The sequence below is a fragment of the Schistocerca gregaria genome, chromosome 7, assembly GCF_023897955.1.
Source record: "Schistocerca gregaria isolate iqSchGreg1 chromosome 7, iqSchGreg1.2, whole genome shotgun sequence".
NCBI lineage: Eukaryota > Metazoa > Arthropoda > Insecta > Orthoptera > Acrididae > Schistocerca > Schistocerca gregaria.
The window spans coordinates 537,266,744-537,279,096 of record NC_064926.1 but is presented as its reverse complement, the minus strand read 5'-3'; the positions used below and the strand labels follow the sequence as shown (position 1 = coordinate 537,279,096).

The 12,353-nt window shown below is 36.5% G+C and overlaps 1 protein-coding gene across 2 annotated transcripts in view; it reads left to right on the top strand.

Annotated features, from left to right (window-relative positions):
* Nucleotides 1-12,353, top strand: part of LOC126282066 (uncharacterized) — a 108,677-nt gene that overhangs the window by 70,280 nt on the left and 26,044 nt on the right. Inside the window, exon 6 of one of the 2 annotated variants that reach the window (XM_049981510.1) lies at nt 4,955-10,721. The exons of the other annotated variant lie outside the window; for it this stretch is intronic. The gene's annotated coding sequence lies outside the window, so the exon portion shown is untranslated. Of the gene's footprint in view, nt 1-4,954; nt 10,722-12,353 lie in introns of those variants that run through there. 2 annotated transcript variants of the gene reach the window in all.

The window sequence follows — 12,353 nt, the reverse complement described above, 5'->3', positions numbered from 1 at the left end:
TTCGACCATCATCAGTTATTTTGCTCCCCAAATAGCAAAACTCCTTTACTACTTTAAGTGTCTCATTTCCTAATCTAATTCCCTCAGCATCACCCGACTTAATTCTACTACATTCCATTATCCTCGTTTTGCTTTTGTTGATGTTCATCTTATATACTCCTCTCAAGACACTGTCCATTCCATTCAACTGCTCTTCCAAGTCCTTTGCTGTCTCTGACAGAATTACAATGTCATCGGCGAACCACAAAGTTTTTATTTCTTCTCCATGGATATTAATACCTACTCCGAATTTTTCTTTTGTTTCTTTTACTGCTTGCTCAATATACAGATTGAATAACATCGGGGAGAGGCTACAACCCTGTCTTACTCCCTTCCCAACCACTGCTTTCCTTTCATGTCCCTCGACTCTTATAACTGCCATCTGGTTTCTGTGCAAATTGTAAATAGCCTTTCGCTCCCTGTATTTTACCCTTGCCACCTTTCGAATTTGAAAGAGAGTATTCCAGTCAACATTGTCAAAAGCCTTCTCTAGGTCCACAGAGGCTAGAAATGTAAGTTTGCCTTTCCTTAATCTTTCTTCTAAGATAAGTCGTAAGGTCAGTATTGCCTCACATGTTCCAGTATTTCCACGGAATCCAAACTGAATCCAAGCTGTGGCTTATTAAACTGATTGTTCGGTAATTTTGACATCTGTCAACACCTGCTTTCTTTGGGATTGGAATTATTATATTCTTCTTGAAGTCTGAGGGTATTTCGCCTGTTTCATACATCTTGCTCACCAGATGGTAGAGTTTTGTCAGGACTGGCTCTCCCAAGGCCATCAGTAGTTTCAATGGAATGTTGTCTACTCTGGGGGCCTTGTTTCAACTCAGGTCTTTCAGTGCTCTGTCAAACTCTTCATGCAGTATCGTATCTCCCATTTCAGCTTCATCTACAACCTCTTCCATTTCCATAATATTGTCCTCAAGTACGTCGTCCTTGTACAGACCCCTTATATACTCCTTCCACCTTTCTGCTTTTCCTTCTTTGCTTAGAACTGGGTTTCCATCTGAGCGCTTGATATTCATACAAGTGGTTCTCTTTTCTCCAAAGGTCTCTCTAATTTTTCTGTAGGCAGTATCTATCTTACCCCTAGTGAGATAAGCTTCTACATCCTTATATTTGTCCTCTAGCCATCACTGCTTAGCCATTTTGCACTTCCTGTCGATCTCATTTTCGAGATGTTTGTATTCCTTTTTGCCTGCTTCATTTACTGCATTTTTATATTTTCTCTTTTCTTCAATTAAATTCAATATTTCTTCTGTTACCCAAGGATTTCTACTAGCCCTCATCTTTTTACCTACTTGATCCTCTGCTGCCTTCACTACTTCATCCCTCAAAGCTACCCATTCTTCTTCTACTGTATTTCTTTCCCCCATTCCTGTCAATTGTTCCCTTATGCTCTCCCTGAAACTCTGTACAACCTCTGGTTTAGTCAGTTTATCCAGGTCCCATCTCCTTAAATTCCCACCTTTTTGCAGTTTCTTCAGTTTTAATCTACAGTTCATAACCAATAGATTGTGGTCAGAGTCCACATCTGCCCTTGGAAATGTATTACAATTTAAAACCTGGTTCCCAAATCTCTATCTTACCATTATATAATCTATCTGAAACCTGTTAGTATCTCGAGGCTTCTTGCATGTATACAGTCTTCTTTTATGATTCTTGAACCAAGTGTTAGGTATGATTAAGTTGTGCTCTGTGCAAAATTCTACCAGGCGGCTTCCTCTTTCATTTCTTAGCCCCAATCCATATCCACCTGCTACGTTTCCTTCTCTCCCTTTTCCTACACTCGAATTCCAGTCACCCATGACTATTAAATTTTCATCTCCCTTCACTATCTGGATAATTTCTTTTATTTCATCATACATTTCTTCAATTTCTTCGTCATCTGCAGAGCTAGTTGGCATATAAACTTGCACTACTGTAGGAGGTGTGGGCTTCGTATCTATCTTGGCCACAATAATGCGTTCACTATGCTGTTTGTAGTAGCTTACCCGCATTCCTATTTTCCTATTCATTATTAAACCTACTCCTGCATTACACCTATTTGATTTTGTGTTTATAACCCTGTAGTCACCTGACCAGAAGTCTTGTTCCTCTTGCCACCGAACTTCTCTAATTCCCGCTATATCTAACTTTAACCTGTCCATTCCCTTTTTAAATTTTCTAACCTACCTGCCCGATTAAGGGACCTGACATTCCACGCTCCGATCCGTAGAACGCGTTTTCTTTTTCCTGATAACGACATCCCCTTGAGTAGTCCCCGCCCGGAGATCCGAATGGGGGACTATTTTACCTCCGGAATATTTTACCCAAGAGGACGCCATCATCATTTAATCATACAGTAAAGCTGCATGCCCTCGGGAAAAATTACGGCCGTAGTTTCCCCCTTGCTTTCAGCCGTTTGCAGTACCAGCACAGCAAGGCCATTTCGGTTATTGTTATAAGGCCAGATCAGTCAATCATCCAGACTGTTGCCCTTGCAACTACTGAAAAGGCTGCTGCCCCTCTTCAGGAACCACACGTTTGTCTGGCCTCTCAACAGATACCCCTCCGTTGTGGTTGTACCTACGGTATGGCTATCTGTATTGCTGAGGCACGCAAGCCTCCCCACCAATGGCAAGGTCCATGGTTCATATATCAACATGAAAAGTGATCACAAAAAATGATCATAGGAAATACCTTTGCATGAAGCTATGACAAATTGCTGCTAGCATAATTAGTATTACTGACAATGAGAACAAAAAAAGTGTGATATTGTTGGACAGAGGAGGCAATGGTAGGTGCAAACAAATGTTGATAAGCAGAAGTTGAGTCAATCATGTGAAAATTATGGAAGGAAGGGTATTGAAGCCATGTGGAGGAGGATTCAGGTATCTGCTCCAAATTATAAGTTAAATGCACACAATAAACATTCCATTAATGATACAGATAATGTATCATGAGACATCAATATTTGCTATATTAGGAACAATGCAGAGAAAATTGTCTCAGCATAAATATACGGCCTTTGTCACACAAAACTATATTCCCAGGATAGCAAAGAAATTCGAGAAGAAACTGTCCATCTATGGGATTTGATTTTAGAAGGTACCTGAATAAATGAATTGTTATTTGTCTTTCGTACACACTGCACTGTGAATAAATGCTGAGCAGTATTTGACAAGTAATGCCAAACAATAATGCCAGGTAACATTTCATTGTTGTGAATGCAGAGTTTTGTTTAATGGTCATTTATGTTTCTGTTGACTGAAACAGGAAATCTAACTGATGTATAGAAATGGACAGAAAACAATTAAAATATTTGGAGACTGGGAAAGCTGAACTTTTAGCATTAATTAAGGAGCACACACAATCTCCTCTATAGTCCACTGACAATATTCTACAGCCACCATATCATTTAGGCCTAAGTTCTATAGAACTGGTCTGAAATCTTGCAAAGAATAAGATTCGTAGTACATCAGGCATCTCACACTCTAACCTGAAAACATAATGGCTGATGCTTTTGCAGTTACTTAATGAAGATCATGAGTCATCTTGCCTGTTGCAAGCCTGGTGTAAGTCTCCTTCGGTGATTTGCACACCGGTTTTGCTGGTTTTATGTTCAAGTAGCTTTTCAGTTGGCTTCTCAAGCTTTGGTGGGCCTGCATCCAGAACTTCCCCACCCTCCCCTCACCCTTCCTAATATATATATATATATATATATATATATATATAAAACAGAAAGAGACTTCCACATGGGAAAAATATATTAAAAACAAAGATTCCAAGACTTACCAAGCGGGAAAGCGCCGGCAGACAGGCACATGAACAAAACACACAAACACACATACAGAATTACGAGCTTTCGCAACTGGCAGTTGCTTCGTCAGGAAAGAGGGAAGGAGAGGGAAAAATGAAAGGATGTGGGTTTTAGGGAGAGGGTAAGGAGTCATTCCAATCCCGGGAGCGGAAAGACTTCCCTTAGGGGAAAAAAAGGACAGGTGTACACTCGCACACACACACACACACACATATCCATCCGCACATACACAGACACAAGCAGACATATTTAAAGGCAAAGAGTGAAGTGATCAATGAGAATTTATCCTGATCCCTGGTGTTAGCCAAAAACTCTAACTGCTAGCCCATATGGTCAGTTTGCTTTTGCAGCTGTGAAGTTAACTTGGACTGTTGTGACAGAAGACTTAAAAGGCCATGGATCACACCAAAAAAGTGTTGATGACTGCTGTAGGAGAAATATAGGCAGACGAGAAACTTAAAACATAATAAAATCAATAGGCATAGATTCAAGCAAAGAGTCGACATTATCATCCACAGCTGAAGTAGCAGACAGTGAATTAACAATCACCATTGCAGAAAATAGAAACATCATCAGTGAGGGTAGTTTTTGGGATACTGTCAGTGAAGCATCATGAATGGCTACTGTGAGAAATATTGTACATTCTGTTTCTGTTCTTGTTCTAAATGGGCACTTGATTCAGTGTTGCTTAAAGACATGTAGACTGTCACAGTGTTCCATTTGTAAGAGTACTAGATTGTTCACTTTTGCTACCTTCCCTCCCTGCTTATCAGGCATAAACATGACAGTGATGCCAGATGGCCATGTTACCAGTTTGGTTTGCCATGCAGTACATCTCAAGTGCTGTGAATGTTACAGTGTTAACTCTGTAAGGCTGATTATTTGGATGTACTCTCTAAGGAGTAGTCTTTGGATGTTAGAGAAGATATTAAAACTCTAATTTTGTCAGGTCAAATACAAAAATATATTTTAATAAAATGGAACTGTGTAATAGTCAACATTTTCTGCTCTAATAATGTAGTTTATAGATTAGCATTTGGTTGTTAGTTTAAAATTGCACTTTGAAATGTAGTCAAGTGGTAACTTTGTTGTTTCTTATTGTGCCTGCAGCTGAGATGATCTGAAAAACAATTGTTCAGCTCTTCCTTGAGGAGACATCTGGTCAAGTTTAATTATTTTTGGAATAAGAGGAGCAGCAGCTGTAAGGAAAAACCCAAGCATCAGCTGCATTGCTGGGAGGCATGGAAGTAACGTGTGTTATCACCAAAACAAACAGAATTCTTCATTTACATACACATGATGATGTGTTAGTGCTTTATGCTGACAGCAACAATAAACCAGTAGTCTACCAACAATCAGAGAAAGGAATTGTACAAATCTTTCCTTGTGCATTGAGATAACTTTGGTGTGATCACAACCTGGTTCACTGAATTATTGTGAAGGAGCAATGACATGACTTATGCAGAGAACTTATTTTGATACACTGTACTGTAATAATATGCTGTTTGTTATTATCATGCTGTGATTTATCATATGCAAAAATTGTGATAGTCATTCTCATATATTCAGAATTTAAGTAAATGCAAACAGTGAGGAGGTTGCCTGTATGGATTGAAACTATAATTCATTTGCCTTTAATCTTTTTGCATATTTTCTTTAACCATTTCTTTTTATACTTTTTGTAGGTTTGTGTGTCTTCCTTGTGTTCACCAGTGTACTCGAAACTTTATTTTTGCGTTTCATTCTTTTTTATTAAATTCTGTTTTTTTATTAGTGGGACCACATTCATGAATTTATTGAATTACTTCAGCATTTTCCCTCTTATGCTGCACATTGAGTAAGATCTCTTAGTTACACAACTAGCTTGGGTTTAAAAAGCCATTTTAGAGTATTTACCGAGAGTAAGCTGACATACTCATGAAAACAGCTAACTCATTATGTGTTAAACTATAAAAAACAGTGTAATTTGTAAAACATTACAAATGATAACACATTATATGAGTTAACTGCTTTGGGTAAACCTAAAAAATAACATTTTAATTAGAAACAACTTCTGTAACTAAGAATAAGTCTTAATAAATATGTATCCAATGTGCAGAAGTGACATCTTCATTGTATAACTCTAAATACACATGAATGTTGTGTACTGACAATTCCCAGGATAAATCTCATTGATGTCTGTTTTCGCTGAAATTCAACTATCCAGCCATATTAGTTGCTACTAACATGAAAATTGCTGCCATTAATCCCTGTTCAGTTAATATATTACTTATTTCTGCAAGTTGTCCCCCTCTGTGGATTCATTGGTCCTTTTCATAATGTGTTTTCCCTCCTCAATGTTTAAATATCATTTTAGATGTATATCTCCATGAGAGGTCTAATGGATGTCCCAGCATTATTTACCCTTCTTTTTCATCCTAACTTCATTTTTTGTAATGCTTCACATTTCTTTGATGTTTCTCAGTTCTGTTTCATCAACTTCCCTTTGCCTTTTTCTTAGTGATACAATAAGTGTTCATATTGTAACCTTTATTGCTGTCACCTGTGTGAATTTAACATTGGGGAGCTTCTTATATCCAATCCAGCTTCTGCTTGTAGCTTGTTTTTACATGATGCGCACATCTTGGTGTACAACTCAAAGCTTGAACCACTATCATAAATTTGATTGATTTGGTTCTATTGCTAGTTCTTCTTGCCGTGTTCACGTTTATCCTGCTAAAAGAAATTTCAATTTTTTAACTCTGTTAACTTGTCCTCCTCATAATTTTTCCTCATGCAGTGTTTAAACAGTTAAACTGTGAAATTTCCATTTAATGAGGTGATGTTTTGTAGCAGCAAATTGACAACAAAACACTGTTGATACAATAGCTTACAATTTACACAGGAGACATATTTTTGATGCATTTGAGCAGTGCTGGTTAGTGTTGCTCCCAGTAGCCCAGCCTTCCTACTCTTCTTCTCCCTCATTATTTTCTCATTGCTGTTGCTCTTTGTGTTGTTTGGCCTATACATTCCACCTGTATTTTCTACATTTAAAGGATAATCATAGTTTTTTTTTTTCATTGCTCACTGTTTTTGTTGTACTATTTTGTCTCGTGAGGCTAAAATTTCCTGTCGGTAAGCTCTTGTTAAGTGTGTTTATATATGTCTATGATTCTCCTGATAGCTGATCTATCAAATATAAACTTTTGATTTGTGATTTACATACTAGTTAGATATGCATCAGGTCTTCTTCATATTTCTACTTAAGGCTGTCTTGCTCTTTTATCACTGGTACCCCCCATTTGATTATTACTTCACTTCCTCCTCGTTTTCCTCCATATCCATATTTTCATCACTTAGTTTTGAAAACATTTTTGCACTGTTTCTGATATTGACATTTGTGTGGACAGAAATCAATCTCTCTATTCTGTTGAGGATTGCATGGGAAATACCAGATCTCCTAGACCAGTGTTAAAGTTTTCATAGTGTTAAGTTTGCTGACTCGAAGTTTTCAGGCAGACATCTCACATGAATACTTCAGACTAAAAGCACATTTTTACTCCTTTGAGACACATTTTGTTAGAGTTGACAGTCAGCATTTGGTTAACATATTAAATAGGGAAGTTTTAGATATGTAGACACGGATATTACATCTTTACTATTTCAGTAGATTTTTGATGTCAAGCAATAGTACTGACATTATTAGTAAGTATCTTCGCAATTTTTAGTTCATAAATGCAAAGTGTCCCTCTTTCCAATTATTAAAGATTAATTGAATATATTTTATTTATTTTCAAATTTCACGGATCCTTGACACAACTGCATTGCTAGGATGTAGAATGTGTCAGATTGTTACAATAATAACCATACATAAATGGTCATGACACACACTTCTCATTCTCCAAATAAATAGTGGAAAGAACAAAAAACATTTTCTTTTTAAAGTTTTGGAATTTTCATACTCATGTGCATCCACATTTACTACTAAAATGAGTATTTGTTTCATCAGTTTTTACCTTTCGACACTGAAAAGTTTATTGACACTTTCATGTAGAAGAGCCCAGTTTTGTGAATTCTTGCATTTAATACATATATTTTTGATGAAAGTGTTCAAATATTTAGAATTTTTTGCAGTTTTTTACTCATTGATAACTTTTTCACAAAAGTTTACAACACAGTGTATGCAATCTATTTTGTAAAATACACAAAATATCTTTATATTACTCTTAACTCTCATGACTAAGATAGGTAACTACCAAGTTACCCTAAAATGACTCTAGTATTTTTTGCAAATTCTTTATGGCTATCTGTTTATCTGTCTTTCATAAATGAAATGTGACAGATATTTTCCATTTCAAGGTTATATGTTGACTTAAGTTTTTCCTATGATGGCCTTTATTTCATAATAATTGTAGGATCTTTGTCTCTAATCCACATGTCTTATTTTCTAATAATATTCTCATTTCTTTAGTGGTGCGTGCATTTATGCACATTCCATGGGCAACTACTTATATTAAAACATCTGAAAAAGAATTCTTAAGTCTAATGCCGGGTGCCAGAAATTACACATACATACCAGTTCCTAGTATTTTCTCTTTGCTACATTTTAGCTTTCAGGACATATGATTGTTTTTTCTTTTGGTGCCTTTACAAATACTTTTGTTTATGAATTTGAGTGCTCTGCTCCTGCAGTATAAATTGTCTTTCCTTTTTTAGTAGTGTAATGTGGGACTTTATGTTTCCATATAATATATTTTGTCATTTTTATGCAAAAGATTTGACATGTTAGGTATGCATCTACATACAGTGTTCATGGGTTTGTTGTTGTGGTATTATCCTCCTCTTCTAAAATGCTCATGATAGTGATAGCCCAGCTGCATAATCACATTTCCATTGCAGGCAGCTCTTTCCTTTTATGTTTGAATTTTTTAAATATTCATAGCATTATGTTTAATTTATTCTCTTTTCTTAAATCACACTCATATTTTTGGTGTTACACTTAGGTGTGTGTATGTTATACACACTGAAATATCCACTACTGTGTGGTGTAATTTGTGCAATCACTTCATGAAATGAGATCTGTTTTTAGTGCCAAAACAAATTTTTCAAATACAGTGGTTAATGGAAGTTTAGGAAAATGGACAAGTTTCACTAACCTTTTAGCATGTACTTGTGAAGTCACTTCTCTTCCCCACAACACAGTCAGGTTTTTGAGAACTTACAGTTTTGCAAGCATACAGTCAAATGGCAGGTGCATTAATCTCGACACAAATTTATTAAAAGATCTTCAGATAGAGCCTACAATTTGTTTGTGGTCCATATAAATGATGATAAATTGTGAAATTGACTGACAATCTGTTACAACAGTCATCAGTTATCTACACCTGTTACACTTAAAAAATAAAATATAAACTAAATAAAAACAAAACTGAGATTCAGTAGTCAATGGGACACCATTTTGAGACACCAAAGATATGGTAAATTTTTAAATATTTATATATTTGTGGAGTAATTGTGTTGTGAAATTTAAAAGTGAATGTTAAATAAATAATGTAACAGACAGACAAAGTTTGGCTGTCTTGTTATTGTGATCATGAATTTGAATAACTTCTTCACGATGCTGTGTTTTAATCATTTTAATCAGTGTCTTGTCCACAGTAGAAAAAAAAAGAAAGGAAAAAATATCACATGCATTTCTAGTCCATTAGAAAAACTACTATGCCCTGCCCCTTCCCGCCTTGAAGCTGCTTTTTTCTCTCAAAACTCACTGTGGGTAGTCTCAGTTGTCTAGTTTTTCTAATTATGAAGATTTTAAATACTGTTAGCAGTAGCAGGAAATGAGGAGAGTGAGTTTTTATGTGCGGTATGTGGTAGAACTCTTCTTGAGCCTTTTAATATATGCATCTGATATTCTACAAAGTTTCAGTAGATGTTCTAAAATGTGATATTGTCTTTGACTTTATTCTGATGTATGTCCAAGAATAATATTGTAGATCTTCTTTTGATGTGTACATATTTGAATTTTTATACAATAGATCTTAGAGACTGATAGTCTGCAATTTATTTAATGCAGCATCGGTTGTGTAATCAGCTCAGTTGTTTAAATATTTTGTCTTCCATGTTTTCTATAGAAATTTTGAAAGTACATTGTCTTAATTTTGATTTTGTGTGTCGTAGGTGAGTACTCATCTGAATTATATATTACCATCTCAGTCTTCCTTGGAAATGAATTGCAAAACCTTGTGATTTTGATACCCAATGTTCACATGATTCAAAATATGTAGGTGAATTATTTTAAACACATAATTATTTTTGTTATGAATTTTCTTGAAGGTCTTGCTGCAGAATTTCGAAACCCATTTTTTGTTAATTACTGATGATTAAATTTATTTGTAGAGTTTCAGAAATAAATGTATCAGATGCTTCACTAAATACCTTGGGATTTAACTTTGAAGATCATATTGTGTGAGTCATGTGTTAAAAAAAAAAGACAGGTTTTCAAAAATACTGGTCACAGATATATAATTTACATTGTATGCCTGATATGCATTTTGTGTAGAATACTTACTGGTGTATTTGATGTGTTTATAGTACAAATACTATATATTAGGTTGTGACAGATCTTAACGTGTAAATGAGCTTGATTTATTGTATTTTGAAACTATAATCAATGCATGTGATATAAAGCAATATGTTTCTTCCTTTTTTAAGATTACACGAAATGCTCATTCTCTGTTTTAAAATGTGATAAAGAAGACTAATTTTTTTGTATCAATGATTAGTGTGATTTGATTGGTTATTAAGAAATATAAAGCATTTAATATAGTAGAATCAGTGTTTATTCTTGAGAATTGAATCCCAATAAATAATAATATAATGTCAGCCAACTTTCGTGTCAGAGCCTTACTGGATCCTTTATTGGGTTAATGTCTAAAGTTGAAGACAGCCACCACATTTACGTGTGGGACATCTTGCAGAAGACAAAAACCAAATTCTGGAAATGATTTTTTACCATCACATATTAGGGTTGAATCTATTTTGTTTGCCTGATCAAATAGAAGTTTTCCAGGTTCAATTGTTTTGCACAGATGGTACAAAACAGCTGTTCCAATTTCATCAGCATAGTAAAGTGAATTTGTCTATACTTTTGTCATATTTTCAAGAAAGAGAGTGCAATTTCCTTATGAAGTCAGTTTACTCTTGAGGAGGAACTGTATGCCATTTAATGAGTTCGAAACTGTTTTCTTATACCCAACTAGAATACAAGAACTATGAGGAGGGGAGTGCAAAGTAATCAGTGATGGAAGACAGACTTGTAATCCCTTAAAAACTTCTCAGTGAGAGAGACACGTTCCTATTTCTGCATTAATAGCCACACATAGAGCACTATAAAATAATATAATGACTTTCCCTTTTTAGTATTTCATTATAGGTAGCAAATTTTACCATGAGTGAGAAGTGTGGGCTCTGTTGTAGGTTTGTGAGTAGTGGATTACTGTGTGGGATGTATTTTCATGAGCGGGAGGGGGGGGGGGGGGGTTGCAGTGGGGGAAGCCAGTGCGCATTCTAGCAAGCTCTTCTCCTGGGAACGCAGACTCTGTAGTAGAAATAAGTTGGTAGAGGAGCAGGAGTGCAAGATCTGTGCCCTTCAGGTGCAGTTACAAAGCGCAAAGGAGGAACTAGATAGGCTGAGGAGGTTGAAGGGTGGTGGGGAATGGGAACTGGTAGTTGGCAAGAAGATAGCTCGGAGGAAGAGGTATTCAGGCAGTTATACTTTGCATATATGCAACAGATTTGACCAACTGTCAGAGCTAAGTGGAGAGGAGCCTCTTGTAGCTGTAGATGTATGGAACATGCAGCAGTCATCAGCAGTTTGGAGGCCTAGGTTAGTTGCAAAGTCAAACAGAAAGGAGGAGGTTCTGCTGCTAGGTACTTCACACTGTAGAGGTGTGGGCCAGCAGTTATAGGAAGTGTTGAGGAGTGAGTACCAGGTCAGCAGCATTGTGAAACCTAGTGCAGGGTTGGCTCAAGTGACTGACAGCCATAGGGGAGTTATGTAGGAGTTTTACAAAGGAGGACCAGGTAGTGATAGTGGGTGGAGCAGGTAGCGTCTTGATAGAGATGGGGAATTTGATGTAGGTGGTGATCTGGTAAAGATAGCGACTCAAACTGGTGGCACTAATCATTTCGTGCAACTGTTTCAACATCATGATCAGCCTCATCTTAATGCAGCTGTTTGGCGTGTTAACAAGGGTCTGGAGGGGGCACTGATGACAGAGGGTGTGGGTCACATTTCAGTGGTGCCAGTTGGGTCTATCAGCAGATCAGGTTTCACTAGGCATGGCCTGCACCTCAATAGGTATGGGAAGGAGAGGCTGGCAAAGCTTATGGTGACAGTGTAGCAGGTGGTGGTGGGATCACTCATGGAAAAATTCCTGTAGTAGTTGGTGTTAGAGCTGCACCTTTTTTAGATTGAAGTCAGCTGATAGGTATACCTGTTTAAAGGAAGTCCCTCCTACTAAGGGCT